The 22,785-nt window shown below is 38.6% G+C and overlaps 1 long non-coding RNA gene across 1 annotated transcript; it reads right to left on the reverse strand.

The window, feature by feature from the left end:
* Nucleotides 1-322: 322 nt before the first annotated feature.
* On the reverse strand, nucleotides 323-12,228 carry LOC116672091 (uncharacterized). Its single transcript, XR_004327461.1, has 4 exons — nucleotides 12,133-12,228; nucleotides 11,645-11,744; nucleotides 9,341-9,447; nucleotides 323-818 (listed from the first exon to the last, which is right to left on the reverse strand). It is a non-coding gene; the product is annotated as an uncharacterized LOC116672091 (long non-coding RNA).
* Nucleotides 12,229-22,785: the final 10,557 nt, after the last annotated feature.

The following is a 22,785-nucleotide window of genomic DNA, read 5'->3' on the forward strand; positions in this document are numbered from 1 at the left end:
TAAAGTGTCCCAATTCTAGGAATAGACTAGATTGGATTATCTACGCTGGCGATTCCAAAATCTTACTTTTGATTTAAAGATTTTAATTTTCACCGTAAATGCATATCAGTTTCAAATATTGGCATCGTTATGGGTTTTATAAACTGGTAATAATCGTTTTGGCCTAAAAAAAAACAAAAAAAAAAACAGTATTGGTCAATCCTTACCCAATACTACACAACATACTTTTAAAGAATACTGTTGTGGCACACAGCTTTGACCTTACAGATAGATAACAAAACAAACATTTTGAAACGTAAATTCAAATTGGTTATATTCTAATAGTGTTATTAGAAATGAAGCACCATATGCTTTTGCCAGAATCATCAACACTACTGACTCTGAATTAGCTAGTCTTAAATGATTAACCTGATGCTTATATGTAATTTCCCACAATTACATTCTAAGACGTGCAATATCCAGATGGCTTATAAGGATGAAAATAAATTGCAATGGAATCTATTTTAATGAAAGATAATACCACTGTCTTAATTTCACAGAGAGCCAAGTACCTTGAAATCAAAGCATCAAAAGTCACACACTGAAACCACGTGTTATATGTAGTGATGTGATTGTTTTGAGCCCAAGTCCTTTACTTGGATCAATCTCACCTCCGGGAGCTGATTGCAAGTTCAAGGAAGGACTTTGCCTTCCTCGGAGCAAGTAAAGGCCACAGTCCTGTTGATCCATGAGGAAGAGGAAGTGGACTCATCAAAAGCCTTCCAAGGTCTTTGAAGGTACCATGTTCGGCCCATCCCAATCCCTTACAAGACACCGCACTGAAGAAAAGATAAAAAAGAAAGTTCCAATAACCTCCCTCACAGTGCAGTGGGTGCAGGCATTATGTAGGAATTAAGGTAGATTGATAGAGAGCTGAAAATGTATCAAGTGTTATACTTGAGTATAATAATCAGAACTTTAACTTTTGTCTTTAAAATAGGGTGTGACTTAGCTCTGGGCGGTATACCGGTATTAATTTCCCGTAGGATAGGATTTTTTCATATACCCTAATACCAACGCATTGCCACAGAGGGCACTGCGGCCGTAGTAATCCATGAGAGCACTGCGGACCCTTCTTACTCAAGGTAGTAACTTTATAACGCCACAATTAATAACCCACAACTTACTCTCTTTAACAGGATAAAACACCATAAGACACAATGTGTGTGCTATGTGAAATACAATTGTGAAATACAATTTGTAACACTAATCATTTTACATTTACACTGCTGAACGGCATGCTGGGTAACATCAGAGCTGCTAGCTAGCTAATTCTTTTGATTTAAGTTTATTTTACTACTTTGCATTTTGCACAATAAAAATAGTTTTGATTCTGTAATTGTTTCATGCATTCTCCTTCATGTAGATCAAAGCAAACAACTAGTAATCATTTTTAGTAAACATAATATATAAAAAAAAAAAAAGGTATGTTCTATATACTCCTCCCAGTAGAATAAGCCATTAAACTATACAAAGGCCCAGCCCATCAAAAGAAGGAAAATACCCGATATACCGTGAAACCACCTGAATCTTTAAAAAAAACATGATACAAATAGTGTGACTGTATGTGAATACAGTGCTAGATTTGTTGATGTAATTTGGGCAGCTCCCTTCAGGGATTACTTCACAGAAAATGTTGAGAATTTCAGCTCCAAAACACTGTCAGCCACATGTGGAGGTGTTGATTACCTTAGTACTCAGATCCTGTTGGTATGTAATTCATTTTTATCAGGCCCTGAGGTATTAACTACTAGATTGTCTAATATTTCCATCTTTACTGCTTTAGCCTCTTGCACACTTAATCAATCCAGGCTCTACTCCCTTTCTATATCCATCCACTCTTAGTTACTCTGAAATCACAGTCTGACTGCCGTTGCCTCTGCCTGAACTATGTTTAGCCATAGTTCACTGGTTATTTATGGTTACTTACAAGTTAGCCCCCTCCCACCAACACCACCACCATGACTAAGAAGGCAGCTGGATATTTTATTCATTTAGCATTCTTCTCATCATCTAAGTCTGAAAATATGCATTGCCAGAATCAGGAATCATCCATGATCCAGGAAGAGTGATAAAAAGGAGGCTATATATAGATGATGAATTACTATCCCAGGGAAAAACAGCTTTTTGAATATTTCATGGGACTTCTCTGGTGGAGAGAAAGAAGAATTCCCTTCCTTCTAGAAAAGTTCCAATATAGATCAGTTAATTACTTTATCATCATGTACCCTATTTAGATCCATTAACTAGAGAAATGTAGTCTGAGTCACACAAAAACATACTGTTCCTTCTTTTTTATTCTTGTTTGAGTATCCATTAAGAGCATGTCCCTCAAGTAAAAGACTCTTTACTTTGTGGATTGAAATGGCTTCGAGTTTGTGGCAAAACATCAAATGCAAACAGGTGTTTATAAATCTGCTGCCTCTTGGCTCATTGCCTAATTTCCATAAAAATGATGCATTAACATTTTAACTGAATATTCAGGTCTTTTCACAAGCCCGCTTGGTCGGTCTTGTTAGTCATTCAAATGAAATTATAAAAAAAATGCAGAATGGTAGTATGTCCAAGAGACAGTGCAGTGTACTACATGAAGGCAGCATATGGTATTGGGAATACCGCTCATTCAAGTAGTTGATTGATTGGTGAACCATTGCCATCTGGCTGTCAATCACACTTTTGCTCCATTGAATGAGACTCAAAACAATTGCAAATATTAATATTCATGACAGGCCCATGTTTTTTCTTCAATGTCTTTCTCATGTTGTCTTAGTTCTCTACTGCACTGACTTCTAGGTTTCATGTGAATGTCAGGATAACTTACAGTTTGATTCTTTTGTACTGCAAGCTACTTCTTGAAAGTTGCTTGTTATTCATACTATTGTAATTCATCCTCGTTAATTTTTTCTGCACCACTGGTGCCAACAATTGCAGATAGTAACATATTTGTCAAAACATGTTGTATACAAAAAATACGAATCACAATTTTTTTTGCTTAGGATTGATATCATTTGATTGACATCAAATGATTCTCTGCCACGATTTTTTGGACCATGACAAAAAAATTGGCAGTACCAAACCAAGGTCATTATAGTTTTGCATTTTTCATTAGTTTTTATTTTTATTTCGTTTTGACTTTGTTTTCAAATTCACTTTAGTTTTAAAGCAGGTTTGATAGTTCAGTTTAGTTTTTATTTGTTGAAAATGCTTAGTTTTAGTTTAGCTTTTATTAGTTTTAGTCTTTTTTGTAATATGGGTTATTTTTCAGGGGATTTGAAAAGGTCAGAAAAAAGTATTGTGTAATAACAAAAACATCATATAATTTTAGAAATATGTATATTCACAATGTATTCAACAATAACACCAGTACAAACAATGTCCATATGATGATGATGAGCACAGATATGTAAACAGTCAACACAAGACGCAGCAGTGAGTGCAGAATGTGTTTGACGTGTTCTAGGAGAAAAATCTAAATAGCCAACAGACTAAAGAAGACAGACATCAACAAGTGTTTTAACTTTGGTTTGAGTGAAGTGGTGAACGTTTTGAAGTCAGTGGACTCACACAGTTGTATAGACATCCTAGTATTACTCCCCATACTAACCCTCGTTCCCTCCCGCTTTTGGTGTTCCTGCGTATTTACTAACCAGCTATCGGGTTGCTGGTGAAAGCCCGCCCGTAGTGTTCTCTGTCCTGCAGTTGTCTCCGTCATGCTGCCTGGCCCTACATATCCATACATCCATGCCGGGAACGTTACCTGGGTTCTAGCTTCTGTTAGCTTCTGCTTGGCGTTCTCATTTGCTTTGTTAAAGTAAGCTAGGTTAGCCTCCTTGTGTTCGTGTGTAACGTAGGCTACTTTCAAATTCGTGGGATGTTTCCCTGTAATAAACTGTCCACATATTTTACCACCTTCCACTGCAAGGCACTTGTTTTAATCTGACACATACATAATCATTAAGGACTCTGCCGCTTCCTTCCGACTTTCAGTACCCCCATGAGGCCAGGCTAGGGGCACGGACTGTTCAATTTTACATGGAATGTCGGAATTTCTGGGTTCCCAGTCGGAAACTATACACGTCTACGTGAAATGTCACGGTTGGAAAGAATATTATTTGCTCTATAAAGACATTGATACAGACGAAAACTAAGGACATTTACTCAATAATTTTAACCAAACCAAACAGATTGTTTGGCACCTACAGCACATTGCACATCACCACAAACATAGAGGCCTCAATGAAGAGAAGGGAGAGCTGTGCAGCACTTGGAAGCACTTTAAAACCTATTTTATACAGTCTGTTTAAAACTCACAGAAGAAAGTAGCAGCGTTTGTGATGCATTTGGCTCGCAAAATAAATGAGAACCAAAGTCTTTTTTTTTTTTTTTTTTTTTTTTAAATCAAATTCATTTCAAAATTAAATCGTTTACAGGGTGAATCCAGATTGTGACTTTATAACGATTAATCGTGCAGGCCTACAATAAATACATTTCAAAATATTGCTGCCTGTTTGAATATCAGATGGAAGGGGGGGGAGAGATAGTTGCTTGCAAGATACCACATAGGAACACAAGCCTGATAAACATTCACCCGATCAGTCTAGTATAGTTGCCTGCTAGTGCACACAGCATGGCACGAGGCAACCTGTGACAGCAAAAAAAGCTCTCTGTCAGCTACCATGATTACACAGTACTGCAATTATGCAGCCCTCTGTCCTGTATGCTGCTTTCTCTGCAGCCTTGTTAAAGCCCAGCACAACTGCAAGTTACAATAAAAAGAGTTGACACACAAGGAGCCGTCTCTTCTTCACTGGTGTGAAAGACGCTTCGCAACTCACCAGGTGGGCAACATCTGCCGGAGCCGTTTGATTAAAACCTTTACTTCCACCCAAAATCACACCTTATTCCTCTGATTATCTTCCCAAACATATGGGCCACACACTGGCTTTCATGCTACTGCATGAGGTAACCTGTTAAAGCCCCCTGTCATTCTAGGGAAATCTTGCACAGCATTGTCAAATAAGGTGAAGATAGTTTCCAATTTCATAAATAGCATCAAGGACCCCAAATGACTGCAGTTCTTGCCAGTCCGAGATAAACTATCAGAAGAGGCATTTACCATTATCCATAACAGGATTTATTGCACTCGAGGCAGCATGAAAAACAAATGTGGCTCTATTTTGCCAGAACAAAAATATAATTGTTAGTTTACTAACAATAAGCATTACTATAGCAGTATGGGCATGAGATGAATCAATAGGTCTTAAAAAGGGCCTTGATGTCAGCTGTGGGAGGAACTGATTAAAAAAAAAAAGAACTATTCAGAAATGCTTTAACAAGGTTCTAGGACACTTTAGTTTGTATTGAGGAGGAAGCTGTATATTTTTTTTTTACTATGCAGTTAAAAAAAACGATCATATTCGGGTTTGGGCGATACCCCAATTTCTCAAATGTCATGTAAACACCTTACCCCGGTTAAAATCAGAGTTCTTATAACCCGGTTAACAGAGGATGAAAACCTCTTCAGTAACCGGGGTATTGGTCGTATACACCTTAACTGGGTTATGATCGGTTTAAGCGCCTGCATATGCTTCAACTGCCCCTCCCCACTCTGCTGGAGTTGTCTTTTGAACCGGAAATAATCCGTCAGTGCTATGAGTTGTCTTATTACATCCATTTGTGAGTCGCAGTCCTTGATATGACACCATACAACAAAACAGCGATGTCCGAATCGGCAGGTCATCGGCAGCATGGAGCCTGCAGTCCATCTGTTTAACTCCCCGCAGAAGAAGCAGGGGACACTGGGAGATGGCTAAACAGGAGATTGTCCATCTCCGGGGCTATCAAAGTTAGGAAAATCTAAATTGGACCAAAAAAAAGCCGGCACTGTAATTCAGCAGTTGCATGAAATGAGCATGTGTCATATTTAGACGCATGTCATAGTAAAATATCACTTAAAATGTGTTGTTCATACAGGGCTCGACATTAACTTTTTTGCTTTGTGGCTCTCTGTCTTTAATGTCACAGAGAAGCTGCACAGAGGCACTGTTCCCCCCATGTGATAGCAATGACTCTACTTTTTCTGCTGCCTTTAGGTTCTACTTTACCACTTGCCAAAAGAAAGAAAATTCAGAAGGAAGGTACTGTCGCCACAAATGGTTAATATGGGAATTGCCGCAAGAGCTGGAAAGTCAAATGTTATCCATCACATTGATTAAATTCCTCTTAGCTGGTGTCCTTGACCAAGTAAGTTTGTGTGAACGGATGTGGTGCTAACAGCAGTCCCATGGAGAGTTAGTAGATTAATTAGAATTGTACCAAATGGCCAGTCTTGTAGAAGTCAATCTGCTCCTAGTAACACCATGTCGCCCTTTCCTCTTGCGCCCCAGGTGTCCAGAGATTGTTCTAATGCCTTAATTAGATTTGGTAAACTGTCTATTTCTGTGGCACACTGGACCTGTTTTTGTCTGTGAGAGATTCTTTTTAAATATTGGTAAGAAATGTTTATTGAAGATTAGTTTGTGAAAAAGGTTTCTGAATTTGTCCATGTGTAAAGCTTGCTAGGGGAAAACACATTTGGAGAGCAGACTTAAGTGCCCAATAAATGTATCAACCTCTATTTGCAGACAGCAGTATGTACGACAACATCTATAGATCTTCCCTTCCTTCTTTTCATTTTCACAAATATGTTATTTGACAATTTAATCAATATATTTATTGATTAAATCGTCATTTTCCCAAAAAGAATGATACCAACTCTAAAATATTTCCAAAGACTGAACTTTGATTCATATACCAGGGCGTTTCTATTATTTTAAGTTCTGCTACGACACATAAAGCAGAAGTCCTCTGGTGGCACTCAATCAGCTGTTTATTCATCTTATTAATTTCTCGGGCAGGGTTCAAAGAAAAGATTTCCTTTACACGATTAGTCTTCAGTGGGTGTGCCAACTCTGTGCTAGTATTCCAAAGGCACATCTCACCACAACCCCAATCTCCATCTTAAGTGCCCTCAGCTTACATTCATATTGAATTAGCTCACCTCAAAGCGATTCCACACAACAAGCCTTTTAAGATTAAATTCTCTTTTATTGCTCTGATTACAAACAATTTACTCCATTGAGACACTATTACCTAGATGAAAATGATAAAGATCCTATTTGTCACTGAAAGGATATATTATATCAAAACATCATATTTGAGTAAAAAATAAAGATGATAATGAGGGCTGGCAAAGTGCACTGTCAATTGCCTCTGATTCAAAGAATTTAAACAAGACATTCCAGGAACCATTTAAAGCAGGAGGCAAAGTTCCACCACATGGCGGCACACATTGGGTCATAAATTTTAAGCACATTACAAATCAATTCAAACACATGCTTTATGGCTGCATAAATACCTTATGTAGAAGTCTTAATTCCAGTAGGAGAAGAAGATACCAAAGCTTGAAAACCATCCTGTCTTGATTTGTGATTGTAAAAGGAAAGGATTGATAGAAAATCATGGGCTAACCTCCCTTTTCAAAAGGCTAATGGTATTAACTGCGTATGAGAAACCAATGCAGATGGATGCTCACATGTCAGAATGGTCTTCAGATGATGGAAGACTTAGCTGTCTAATCAGTGGTTTGGTATGAGCGTTGACTATTTGTCAGAGTTGGTTATACCAAGATCCGGTCGGTATCAGTTGTTTCAGGCATATAGTTAGACTGATTCATTTTAAGGGATTATTGGGCTCCACCAGTCACCTAATCTTGATAAATTTGACAGTTTAGGGAAAGCTGAAGAAAAGAGCCCAGAAAGATTATTACGGATGAATATTTTTTTTCTGATTCTGCCTGATTGCAGACCAACAACTAAGAAACTTGCACACATACATTTTAAAAACAATAAGTACTTTGGATTAGCTAAGTACCATAAAATGCCCTGTCTCCTTTAGCTATTCTTCGCCTCCCTTGTCATTAAGCTGTCAATCAGAGTTAGGGAGAGGCTTGGGATCCAATCAATCAACCTGATTGGGAGTGTCAGGAAGTAGCTGCTATAAGCAGCCAGAGGTTGCGCCTGTTGCAAACACCATTTAACCGACACAGCATGTTTAGCCAGCATGATAATTTGGGCAAAGTCCTTGCTCATCTCCTCTCTTAAGCTTCAGACTCAATGTAACTCAAACTGCAAATGGCACAGACAATGGTGCTACTAACATGGGTTTCAAATGCCAACACTGACACTGTACTTAGATATTTTCAGTTCAGTTTATACTGAAAGAGATATTGAAACTGACAACACTAATGTTTTAGCAGTACTGAGTAGGTTAATCCTGCATCTTTTCAAACACATTACTTAAATGAAAACAGTGTTGTCTAACAGTTTAGCCAGCTTTTGTTTTCCTATTACCAATATATATGAAAGAGTGTCTCAAGGTGTGGATACCAGCTAAAAAATGTTGCAGGATCCTAAGAATTTATCAACAGTTTACAATGAAGGTGGCCAACATACATGGATTTGCACAAGAAATTACATCTTCATTGCAAGGAATGTGTCTTGCATCAGCCGTGGTAATGCTATTGCATTACTTATGTGCAATATAAAGATTAAGGGTCTTACAATTCCATTTTGCGGTACAGTATTACGATTACTGTGTTATTGAAAAACGTATAAACTTAAAATATTTGCATCTTTGATTTGCCAGTTATCTAACAGAAATTAAACAAGTACCACCAATCCACAAAATAGGTTCATAGCTGAAAACAATGCTCAATGTATTAAGGTGTAGTCTTCGGCACTAGAGGTTGATTTTGTCTCTTATCAAACGATTTAGACCCAAACCTTGATAACTGTAGAGCAAGTACTTTCAACAATAATATAAAAGTTATGAGCAGAGCTTACAGCCACAGGGAGAGCAGGTTTGCATTGATTACAGAGGCCAGCTTGAGTAGAGAATATGACCCAAGGCCCTAAGCCATCTCTCCATCACTCCACCCTCCCCTCTCAGCTGAACCAGTGCTGTCTGTCTCCCTTAGCTGTCAATAGAGCCTGATGGGCCTTTTAGACACTTATCAATATTTAACCTGCCTCCCCCATTGACTCAGCAATTACTGCCTAATTGATTTGAGATTGATTATCATCAGCACAATAATGGCAATGTCGGTCAGCTGCAAGTTGTTATAAAAATCCTTAGTGTAAATTAAATGATCTTTTTTATGCCACCAGTGTGTGAAGTGGAGCGTGCCTGCTTGCGTGTGCATGTGTGTGTGCGTGTGTGCATGCATGTGCGTGCATTGGTAAAGAATGAATAGTGACTGTACCATGTCAAGGTAGAAGCCTCAAGACGCCAGTAACGAATCCTCTTCCTTCAGTGAAAAGAAGAGTGTGTACATACTCTGGATGTGTTTTCATGTCTTCCTTGGCAAGACTGAAACAAAGACAAAAATTTACATCATTACATGTAATATGTAGTAGTAATTTCATAAGTGACACTGTCTGATATGATCAAATGATTCATAGCTAGCAAGCTCACCATTACGTACGTGATTAGGCAACCATGACTATTGTCTTGTAAACACATTAGGTTAATATTGAATACAACAATTGCATGTTTTCATAAATTGTTTTGCTAAATAAGTATGCCAATAATTTACTTAGCTAACAAAGCCAGAAACAGTTTTTTTAGGCTAACTGTGCCATCCTATTTCCATTATAAAAAAAGATAAGGGTTAAAAATGTAGTCCAATTATTGCAATTATGCTTTTCATACAGTAAGAATACGAGAAAGATTCTTTTAAATTGGTCAAATCCAGAAATCCTAGGGTGAAGCTCCAAGAACCCTGGGTCCCATATTGCTACTCAATAGCCTCTTTTGTAAGACCATCCCTACCTGATAAACACTCAAACTCCATGCTCCTAGTTTGTATCGCAGTATAGGGATGTAATGATACACTTAACTTATGACTCAATACGATTTACAATGTTAAGCATTTACATAAACTGTGCTAAACAACAGATGTGTGCTCTTATCAAAAGTACAACTGAAATAGTATATTAAGTTAAATAACCGATAAATAAAATATTAAAGAATGGCTGTTTTACTGCTAAGGCCATGTGCTCAAATATAAACGATTTATTTAAAATGTAACAAAAAGTACTCAACTCTTTTCACCAACCATTTTATGGCAGAAAGGTATTTTACAACCACACTGAACCCACCATAACCTTACGAGCCAAACTCAAAAGCAACACTAAGTCCCGTCACTGTTGTTTTTCCGACAGCAGCAGCATGAGGTCTCAAGTGCAGCTGGTCTGCTTTGTGTCTTCGCTGCAGATTGTTACAAAGCTTTCCAGTGAAATGCAGTCCCACTTAGCACCACAGAGCTGTCAGCATTTTACCAGTTTAAGCCAGCTAACATTACCTGCTGTACGTTAACTAGAAAAATTGCATCACAATTACATTTTTATCCAACTAACCTTAGACAACGCTTCATCCAGAGTGAAACTGATCAAAAATAATAAATTAAATATTTACAGTTAGCAAATTAATTAACGGTTCCGTATTTAAAACTAAATTGTGAGTCAGAAAACAGAGTTGAAAACAATTTGTAAATTAGCAATAACTGAAGTTGAGAACTAATTCATCCTTTTTTTAATATTGATATTGATTCTACTCCAAATATATAAGTGATAAACATATTTAGTTTTTTCAAGCATATCATTACAGTGTGGAGTGATCCCACCATCAACCAAATTCAAATGATTGGGCTACATCACATCCTTTTACAGAAATGCAAAGCTGCGTCGTTTCTTTTAGGCCAAAATACTCTATAGTTAATGCCAGTAACACTAATTAAAGCTTTTGCTGCTGTGTGCGCGCGTGCGTGCGTGAATCCCACGTCCTTTGTGATGTGAAATGCTGTGGGCGTTAGTGTAGAATGATTGAATAGGATGTGCAACAAATTGATTTTGGTGCTGAAACCACTGCTGGTATGACCACATTTTTAGTTAATTTTCTTTGGTCAGAATCACACTTGAGAAAGGTGCATTGAAGTTGTCACCTAGGCCTTTTTTTACATTTATAAGCTATGTTAGACTATTTAATAGACTATTTATAAGACCAGATTAAACTATATTTACAGACTAAATTGAGTGATTAATTGATTGATTATAAAAACAATAATTGCTTCACAAAAATTAATTGTCCACTTCCATTTGTGGGCAATAAGCTATAGTTTAAAATTATATTCTACCACTCTTCCAAAACTGAATTGTACGCGATACATCCTGATGTTGGTAGACTTCATCAGACATGTCTTCATTCAGACATATCCTCACACACTTAAGTCCTTTACTGAAGCTGGATGAAATATTGAAGATATACGTTTCAAATATTAAACATTTCACTTACTGTATCAACTAAATTGACGGACAACACACGTGAACCATGAACCAAATTTTCAAATTCATGTAACCTGTATTTATTATATTACTTTTAATAAATTTTACTTATATTACATCAAATATCCTTACGTACAACATTACAAAAGGATACAGGGAAAACAAATTTGAGGAAGAAAAAAAATGTCTTAGAACGGGTTGCTAGTTCAACAGAAATGTTTTACCTGGTAGCCCGCTGATGTTTTAAATTCATCCTTAGAGTTCCTCCTTTAGCGTTAGCTGCCTCCCTCTGCTGAGTCTGACACCTTTCTCCAGAGAAGGCCACTGTAAAGGGGCAACACCCAAAGTGAAGTTTCATTTAGATGGCACATTAAGCCTAGCCTTAACGTTAGCTAACTCATGTCGACAATTAGCCATGTCCATGAAGCAAGTTCCAAGATACCAAATTTAACTCAACAAATAAGCAATTAACAGTAATGTATGCCTCAGCCACACTGCCAGTAAAATATGCATGCACTGTACATGCTCAAGGCTAACGGTTTAGCGTTAACGTTACACCACGGTGAGCACAAAAGCAACCAAAAACATAGCTGCAGTGTGTCGCACTTTATACTAATTAACAAGTAATACGCCCCAATTAAGATGGAACTGCTCATAACTTTCTCTCAGTTAACAACACAGCCCAGCCAAAACTATATTACTAATTACTTACATGTTTATGGAGAACAACGTCGTGTTTATTCATGTTTAGCGAAAGAGAAAGATGCATGGTAGCTAGCTAGCTAACCTAGCTACATTGTCAACTCAGTCACGGCAGGCTTCTCCGGCTACGGTGACATCATCACGTGTTGGCGGGACGCCCGGCAGTCAGCAGACGTTTTGACTGGTGTCACAGTCGGAAAGGAACAGGTGTTAGCAACACAATAAATTATGGCACCATTTTAATTAGCTGTGCAGTGGTTGGAAGTAACTCTTTACTCAAGTACTGTATTTAAGCTTTGAGGCATGTACTTTACTTGTATATAAGTATTTCTACTTCACATTTCAGAGAGTATACTTTTTACTCCACTACATGTAATTGATATTTGTAGGCCTACTTATTATCAATACATTACAGTATCATACAGTGTTTTGAAACTGACTGAAAAGTAACTCGAACTCTAATAGGGGCTATTGTGTATAATGAGTTAATTTTTTGGGGGGGTGTAGAATCAAAACTTGTCCCGGTAATGAAGTCAAAGAGTTTAAATACTGTGTAAAGCAAATATTTGTTGTATTGTTGTTGGTGAGTAATATTTTGAATCTTCAGAAAGTTTTGAACAATACATCAGATTAATTATTTAATCATACTAATATTTACATGAATAAAGACATTCCATGCAGAAACGGAAAAGAAAAAAAGGAAGCAGGATATGAAGCGTTTGATGCTCAAAGTTTCCTTTGGGACGACCAATAGAGACCCCGGTAATAATTTGCCCCCCCCTAATGTTGAAACAAACTAAATAGCTAAATAGGTGGATGTTGAACCCTAAGTTACACCCTTTGCTAATAAAACGGCTGTACCCTACTGAAGGTACTTCTTCCGGAATGCACCATACAGAACCCAAAACAGACCAACCTACATGTAATCTGGTCATTATTCATGTTATTAATAACCCCTGTGCTTTTAGTTGTGTCACAGTGTCTGCTGTGAGAAAAGGTCTATAGGGTAAAAAAACAAATAACACCAGCAGCGACAGCCCAATAAAAGTGATAATTAGAATATCTTTAGTTGGTGTTAAAATAAATGAAAAGCTAAAACAAAATCCCTAGCTAGAAAGTATTTACTTTTATAATTTTGTGATTATCGTATTATTAGCTGTTATCATTCGCTGAATAATGACTAAACGCCAAATCATCAACTACAAAATTCAGAAATCCCCCCAAAATATGCCTACACTAAAATCAATCAAACAAGTGAAATCACAGACATTCTACAAAAGTATAAATACCATCATATATATATACATATATATAGTATATTACTCTAGTAATGTGAGCATGTGACGTCATTACGCACAGGTGTTTATTTGCTTTAAAGCCGTCGGATGGAAACACACTTTCACCGGCTTGATTCACATGAGTGTTTTGGCGAACTTCAGATAATTTGATTGACAAGTGGATGGAAGCATAGCTACAAAGATAAAGTATAAAATATATTTACCCACAGAGCAAGAGGTTAAGGACAAAGTAAGTAGTATTCATTGCTCCTCTTTGAACATAGCAGCTTAGAAGAAGCTTGTTGTGAGGACCAATGCAGGTCATTAGCCCACTGAAATACCTGAGCTTAATTTATTTCTGAAGTGATTATGACTGCAAGATAGGCTAATTAGGAACTCTGCTTAACATTTTACACAGAGTGTTTGTAAAGCTTAACTTCCACTGATTAAATACGGAATCCTTGATGAGTGCTCGCCTGTGTGTTTGACAGAAGACCTTGCCTTAGCTGCATGCATATGCAAACACTGCACGTATGGGTTTTATAGATGATGATGAGCACCCAAGTTTGTCTCAGTTATGAAAGATTATTATTATTATATTGAGTGCGTGCATACCGGCAATAGTGAGCGCTTCCTCCAGACCAAATAAATAGGCTGTCAAGTCAAAAACTGAAATCTTCAATCTGACAATGCCAAGAAGGAAATGGTTTTTACATCATGTTTTTTTTCTTTAGTCTCATATTTTGTCTCTAACCTTTTCTGCTTAACCTATCTGCTTACACTGATTTGATTTTGCCCATTCTGCCATCCCCCTCGTCCTCCATCTTTTCCTTCCATCCTCCTACTGTCCTTCACTTATCTATTCTTTAAAAGTCATCTCAGGTTAGCTGGAATGTCACATCGCTCAAGTGTGCCCTCTGGGGCAGCTCCTGTTATTTTAAGGGGTCATGTACATTTATCCAAGCAATAAATAAAGAAGCACCTACAGGCTGGAATGAGAGGCCTGAGAAGAGCCACGGCTGAAAGGACGAAAAAAAAAAAAAAACATTTACTTTGGAGAAGTGCCTTTCAACAAGAAGCCTTTCTAAAGGTCAAAGGGTAAAGATGGCCACCACTTGTTGTTAGCTAACTTTTGCTCAGGCTCAATGGACTTTAACTCTTGGCCCCCCACCCATGAGACCATAACTGGTGACTTACAGAGATGTTTCAATGAGAGGAAATCTGTTGTAATCCTTTCAGTAACACCATGCATTTAATAAAATCCACCCTTAATGTGTAAGCAGGACTATTTCCCCCAAAAAACCTCTGCAACAGCATTCAGACCACCACAACACATCCAAACTCCACTCAAATGAAATGTATTTCTTTTAGGGTCAGCAGCTCCTAAGGTGATGTGACATCTATCCATTGTGAGGGAAACTCTGTCAGTTCTGAATCCATGCATGTGGGGGCTTGTTTCTATGAGCATTTGAACCTGGTCACATTATTTTGACGGACAACAATTACATCAAGTTGAATAATTTACAGTGTGTCAATTTTTTTTAATTAACTGAGATGTATAGTCGTGCACACACAGAGAGGGAAAGAAAGTGTAGCTTTTTGACCATTAGCGGCTGCCTGGAATGCATGCAGTGGTTGTAGCGCTCATTAAACAGTGATATAAAGCACAATCTCATAATGACTAAAGATCTGTTGTCTGGTAAGCACTAACAAAACGATTGATTCGCAAGCAGAGGAAAAGAGGAGGCCAAAAGGAAAGGGAGAAAATTATAATGAGAGCGTGGGAGAGGGAGGGAGGGAAGCAGTGAGGGAGGGAAGCAGGGAGGGAGGGAGAGGCATTTAGTTGGCAGTCAGTTTCCTGATTCAGCCAGGCTGGAGAGCAGGGGTAGCTGTCTTCCTCCATGTACCTCATCTATCACTGCCTATTTCTAGGAGACTCACCCGTTTCCCCAACCACACACACAGATGGAAGGGACTGAAAATTCAATCTTTCCTTGCCTCACAGTCATCTGCAGAAATGCATTTGTTCACCCTTCGCGGCAGGGCCCCAAAACCTGCCAATAATCGTCCACCAGGGCGGGAAAGAATCACTGCAGGTAGCCAAGCTTTTCTCATGTGATCTATTTCCAATCTGTAACGTCCCACAGGTAGATTAGGGACAAGTGGAAACTGGGTTGAAGGAGAAGCGGTGGTCTTCAGCAGCCGGGATTCTGTGCCACTTGGAAAACATTCAGGAGCCCAGAGCCATATTCATTACAAGGCTTTGATTTGACTTTTCTCTGTCTGGAAGTGACATTCCCTGTTATTTCTTATTGTATTATTGGTATTCATTTATTTATTTTGTGTCTGTGGTTTTGTTTTATGTATGAGGTGTTTAGCTCTAGTTGGACAGTTTATGGGTTGCACTGTTGTGTTGTGGCTGCTGTGGTACGTTTTATTTGTTCTTTCTTTTGTGCAAAAAAGTGGAGAATGTTGGACACTGTGTGGACATTGGAGCAGAAGCTGTTAATTAATTACTGTTGAATTGGTGTCATGTGATTCTGGGTGGGATGGACTACTTAGTGGCATGACACGTAAATACAAATATCAAATCAAATCAACAAGGGAATTCTTATTATTTTTTTTACTTTTAAGAAAAATAGTTCAGAACACTTCTTTTTTTTTAAATATGGAAAACAAGAAAATGTTCCATGTTGCAGCAAGACTGATCATATCTATCTATCTCTAATGCTATTTAGCCTTAACGAAACATCAAGCCAAAACATTGGCCCCAAGTTACTGTAAACATTAAGTTAATTGTCAACAAACAGCAGAAATGGATATGTTTCTGTCGAGTTATTAGCATAAATTGCTACTTGCTGTGTCATCATGGTTCCTTAAAAGTGTTATTATTTGGACTTTTCTTGTTTCTAAATGTTTTGGTCATTGGTCAGACATATGGCCACTTGAAGGCAGAACTCCACAACGCAACACATTCTCATGTCAATGACTCCCAAAATAAGAGATGTGATCATTTTACTCACTGCCACGCGGTGGCCATTTTAACTTGTGACCATGGCATGTGCCCGCGATGGAAATTTGAATCACGTGACTGTTTCATTTAACATAACGGGTGCAGTTTTCAAAACAGAGTTACCGTAGGGAAATGGAACTGGTTAAGTTTAGAAAAACTTACCCCAAAAATAAATACTTAGGGTTAGTAAAACATCAGAGGACTAAAAATAAGGTCATGTAAAACTACTAAAATGACAAAGTAACGTGACGTCATGGCGGACGCCATTGCATCGGATCCTCAAAACTTGGTTAAGTACAAAAAAATGACAGCTGACTTATGGTTTCACACGGGACACAAACCCTGGTCTCCTGAATGAAAGTCCTGTGTCTGTTTGACCCATCAACCACCCCATCCTGCCTACTCCTTTTGCATAATTTGGAGCTCTTATACTTTGTTACCTCCTTTCCTTGTTTGCTCTTGCGATATTTACTACAGCTGCGAGCTGAACTAAGGGAAACTACAATCAGGTGATCATTCTCTGTGGCATCATTACAGCGAGCCCCCACTTTTACAAACAAGTAGTCATTTGATTCATTGAGATGATATTATTCATTACAGACACTTAAATGTAAAAGGGGGGGACAGTACAGCATAGTATTACTACCAGTATATTCATTTTTAAAACTCTTCTTAAAACTCATTTCTACACTTTGGCTTTCAACCCAAACTGAGACTTGATCTTATCTGTTTTTATATAGTGTTATTGGGTAGATCTTCACCCCCAGTTTATTATTTTTATTATTTATAATAATTATTTATTATTTTTGTGATTGTTATTTTTATCTGTGTTTGCTGCCTTCATGTACAGCACTTTGTTCAGCTACTGCTGATGTGAAAGCGCTTTATAAATAAAGTGATGATGATGATGATGATAAATGGACTTCATGCCAGCCCAGACAACCTGCTTCTGGGTTCAAAACTTGTGAAAGCATAGGATAGTATAATTCACAAGTTTCCATAATAGGCTACTTTATACTATGTCATTATGTCATGATACCTTCATGTTCTGCAATTTCATGCTGGGGAAAATTTGGACATTTTATGAAAATCTGTGTTTAAGATGAAATTTGTCATTTTTGACACCGAAGACACATCCATCATCAACACACAGGAGATGAAAAATGCAAATATATTCTCAATTGATAATCTATACTGTAGAAATTCCTATTATTTCTTTTTTAAACTATGATAGTACAGTAAAATTACGATTTTATATCTGTTTTTGTATTTGTGCATTTATGTTTACGCAGGTTCCTAATGTTGGTTGAAACTGTCTTATCGTCATCTGCTGCACGTCAAAAATGTTGTCTGAGCTGTTCAAAAGGGAAATCAATAATAGTGTGTAGCCTGGCTTTCCCCTGTGAAACAACCGGCTCATCATTACTCCGACAGACCTCAGCTCCCTCCAGTCAAACATCTCCCCCCCCCCCCAACATAAAATGACCTTTTCACCAGGACTGTCTGAGTCAGGTCAGAACAAGGGGAAGATGATCACAGCCACGATCCAACCCTTTCAAACGAAACTTCCTCCCTCTTGTGAATGCCAACACAAAATCCAGACTCTTCTCTTTCCTCTCTGTCTCTTGCTGCTCTTTTTTCATTTGCATAATCCCTGTGACACTCTGATTAATAACTCCAGTGTGATTTGCATATCTATGCCTGAAATTGAGGACAGACATTCACGCAGTAAATACAGTCCAGCGAGAAACAGACTGTCGACTGTGTAGACCTTATGCATTTGTGTTGGGAGCTATACAAACACATACACACATATATAGTGTACACACACACACACACACAGAAAATGCTTTCAGAGTACTTTCTAACACTTCATCTCCAATCCTTTTCTTAAGCTGTTGGCCCCAGCCAAACAGCTATGCTGGGAAAATGGAGACCTTACTACTCCAGCTGTTCCTGCTACAAACAGTAGTTTAAGAAGATCCCTTGGACAGTGAAGGCAAGCATTAGAGGCTTGTATTTGCTTCAACAGTGCCCCCCAGTGGGAGAAAAGATGGGCTCCTCATGATTTCTGCCTAAATTACCATCAGATGGTCGCACTCTACCATTACATGTAATATCAACAAGTGACATGTCAATGAAGATACTTTTTTATTAGAGCTGTAAAGAAATAGCTGAGGAAATTACTTTTTGTGTACAATTGCTACACAGACAAACTAGGATACATACGACATACTGTTTTTGAAAAAAAGACTAACAAGGTATGTTGCAAATGATATCCTCATATCAAGTCAAATTTATTTCTATAGCATATATACATTAACAATGTCAGCTGACCAAAGTGCTTTACAACCATAAGCGGAATAACAGGTCAACAGCATAAAACAACATACATCTAAACAACACATCCTCAGGGAGAGATCAATATATATATATATATATATATATATATATATATATATATATATATATATATATATATACATACAAAAAAATCCTGCCTAACAATATGGTCCTTTAAAAAAAACTCTGTTCTGTTTCTGATTTTTTCAGACTTCTGACATTAAATTCCATTGAGTATATGTATATTTATTTGGGCTTTTTCCCTTTATTCAATAGTGACAGTGATAGACAGGAAAGGGAGGAGAGAAGAGGAGGGGAGGACATGCAGCAAAGGGCTGCAGGTCTGATTCGAGCCCAGGCCACTGCAAAGGACTCAGCCTGGATGGGGCGCACACTCTACTGGGTGAGCTAGAGGTCTCTCCTGTTGAGTATATATTCTATTCAGAATATATTTGATAACTGATAAACTGCTCAACTTTAACAAAGAGCTTTAACTTTCTAAAATCTAAATGTTTCAGATGATTCTTTGCCTCAACAAGAGGTCAATACTTGGAGAATTTGTCATAACAAGCAACTTTTGAGACTGAAACATAAAAGTTTGACCATCCACAACCTAAAGAGTGAATCTCCCCACTACTGTGTAGACCTTATGCATTTGTGTTGGGTGGCTGAGTTATACACACACACACACACACACACACCTTCCAAAACATTCAAATCCTCGCTGCCCCTGGGAGACCAAAGGCTTGAGATGACAAGCCTGCAATGTGGTAATGACATTTCCTCCTGCATAATGTGGCCAAAGGCATCTCTCTCTCAGATGACGACAAGACGGAGATATGTGGCCAGCTCTGGTGACAAGCCCTGCTCTAATCGGCAGGTACAGCTTTCACTGCAGCTCAGGACCAAACCACAGAGTAGCAGCTAAATAATTGAACAGGTGCAATATGTTGAGGCAGGGTGGGGGAGGTTTGGTAGTGGGTGAGGGGGAGGGGGGAGGAGGAGGACTCACCTGAAATGTCTGCAGTGTCCTCTGCTTGGGGTAAAGTCATCAAATGTTGGTTTGGGGAAAATGTCCAGAAAACATGCTTCCCTTCCACAGTCCCTTCATGCCACATTTTCTAAGAAGACGATTTTTTATAATGCTATGTTTTGCTCTGATGTATTTTTGCTTCCAAGTTCGACATCAAGTCTTCAGGTTGCCATGACAACAAATTGGTATATCATGGTGGCATTTCACCCTTGTCTTACCCTGTGTGAACGACAACTTCATGGCCATACCAATTCCTGATTTCACAAGAAAGGCTGTCAGCAGTGGGACGTGAGGGAGGATAGGTGTGTGTGTGTGTGTGTGTGTGTGTATGCGGCGGATTGACTGACCTTGGGAGACTGTCTGCGTGCAGGGTTTAAGGAGAGGCAGCGATGGAATCGGTAAGCAAGATGCTGTGAAACAGGTATCCAGTCTCCCAGCCACACATGGCGAGTGCCACAACTGCAGTCAACCGAAACCGACGTGGCCTCTTTGTGAAGGCAAGGTGCTGCCCTCTGACACAAACAACACTCCAGTGTAGAGCTACAGGTTTCTCCGTGGACAGGACATTAGTTAAAAGTCTCAAAGATGAAGTGCCCAGGGAACTTGGAAAAGAACCCACGAAGGCCAGGGATCAAGAAAATAATGGCAAAGTTTGCAAAGAATAGAAGCTTAATGCTAAGAATCTAATAAAAACCAAGAGAAAATGTATCCAGAGCTGGCGAGTTTCATCTCTCTCATTTGTTTTCACATGAACCACACTGAAGAAATCTCCTACAGCCGCAACTTTAAATATAATAACATCACACACCTTGAAATGTCGGAAGCTTTCAAAAAGCAACATCATGTAGCTCAATATCAGCCAGTTAATGAAGTTTCTATTATTGAGTTATAATATAACCATATGCCATTATTCTTTAGATTTCCAAGATATGTATTGCAGAACTTTGACAAGTTATCCCATTATCTGTCATATATTTACACACTATCTCCATGAAATTAACTTGTACTTTACCAAGGTTTTGGGGGTAAGGTATTGTACTGTAGATGAATTGGAGAGGTGTGGTTGGGGTGGATAAACACATCCTGTCTCATTAAATTATATCTTAAAAAGTGGGGGTTGAACTGTATAATATATTTAAAAAAAAGTTTTTGAGAGAGTAGTAACACTATTTGGTTATTACACAACCAGCATCAATAAATGTTCTCTGGGACTCAAAATAAATAAATAAATATGTGTCAAAGTCTTCTGTGTCATCTCTCACTCCAAAAAAAGTTTGACTGTGCCAATCAATCAAACAGGACGTTATGGCAGAATAATGTGCGTTTCCTTTTAAGAATGCCCGTCAAAGGAGGCATTGTGGAAGAGACCTCCTCTGGACCCACAAAGGTGTCACAGTAAGCAAGGGTTGTCAAAGGCTTGTCACTGCTGGGTGGTTTGAAAGCATGAAAAATATCCTCTCTGGGGACGGAAGGAGGACGAGTGGTGAGGAGAGACGGAGTGTGCAGATGTTGGTCGGTGTGTATGCGAGTGTGTGAAGGCCTTAACTCAAACAATAGGTCTCCATCCACGCAGCGGGCGGTTTTCACCTTCAGGGGTGACGGCTATATTATTCAGCTTGACAAGCTTTGCCAATGGGAGATCAAAATCTTTGCCTAATTGAATGCTGGCAGTTTAGGTTCATTCACACGCTAACCTATATGGAGACTGATTGTTTGACTGAATAGGATTATTATGTGGTGAAGATTCCATCAAAAAGTCATTTTGGTAGACTGAGGGTTCAGAGTCGTCATTTATATTTGACAGGAAAGCACCTTTGATGCTGACATCTACGTCTTTAAGGCAATATCCACCTCGCAGGAGATTTAGCATGGGCTCCTCCATTGTTCTTGGATTGGGTTAGGCAGCGTCATGTTTTTGGCAGCCCAAAAACTGTAACAAAAACTGATTTCTGTTTTTAAAACTATTACTGTAAAAGTCAAAATCACTTAGTGCCAACTCCCTCTTCATGGACCTAAACATCGTTTGGAGTGGATTTGACGTATACTTTCAACAAGGGTTGTTGAGTCCAGCTTGAGGTCAATTTTGAATAATTAATTTTAAAGGATAATTCGGGTTTTTTTTCAGTCTAATTAATTTAATTTTAATTTGTTTATTAATCCCCAGTGACACTCTGTCTACACACTTTTGTAGTGTACACACAGACCTGAAATACACACATGCTCAGGACCTATACACGCACCAACGGAGAGATGTCAGAGTGAGTGGGCTGCCAGCTGAACCAGCGCCCTGAGCGGTTGGGGGGGGCGGTGCCTTGCTCAAGAGCACCTGGCAGTGCCCAGGAGGTGAAGTGGCATCCACCAATCCACACTCTGTACTTTTTGATCCATATAGGGACTTGAACCAGTGACCCTCCGGTTCCCAACCCAACTCCCTACGGACTGAGCTACTGCCAGCCCAAATTTACTCAAATGTACTATTACTTACGGTTTGCCAGTACTGTTGCTGTCTAACACATATGTTGAATGCAATGCCATTACAGAAAAGTTTTGTTTTTTTATTAGAACACCCACATCCAAAATCTATACATACCTTTTAAGTTTGTGTAGATATAACTAATACTGACTTCAGAGCGGACTTTATTTGCCAATGTGATTGTTGGTGCCGCTATGTTTATTACTTGGGTTTGTATACTTGTGCGCAATACAGTATCACCCACAGGCAAAATCACATACTGTGCATCCAACTTGTAATTTCAACTAGAGGCAGATGTCAGCATGTTTTTACCATTTGGCAGTTTTCTGTTTCCAGAACACTGTGACTGAATCCAGCATCCTAGTCCCTGGCAGTCTAGCTAATACAAGCGTAGGCAGTGTATGCAGGTGCCAATACAGTTTTGACATTATTGTGATGAAAGAGCATGTTTTAATCACTTTTGCCAGACCTATTCACAGTGCTGTGCCCTAAGGTATGGCTACACCACAGATACATTCTAGGAT

The sequence above is a fragment of the Etheostoma spectabile genome, chromosome 22, assembly GCF_008692095.1.
Source record: "Etheostoma spectabile isolate EspeVRDwgs_2016 chromosome 22, UIUC_Espe_1.0, whole genome shotgun sequence".
NCBI lineage: Eukaryota > Metazoa > Chordata > Actinopteri > Perciformes > Percidae > Etheostoma > Etheostoma spectabile.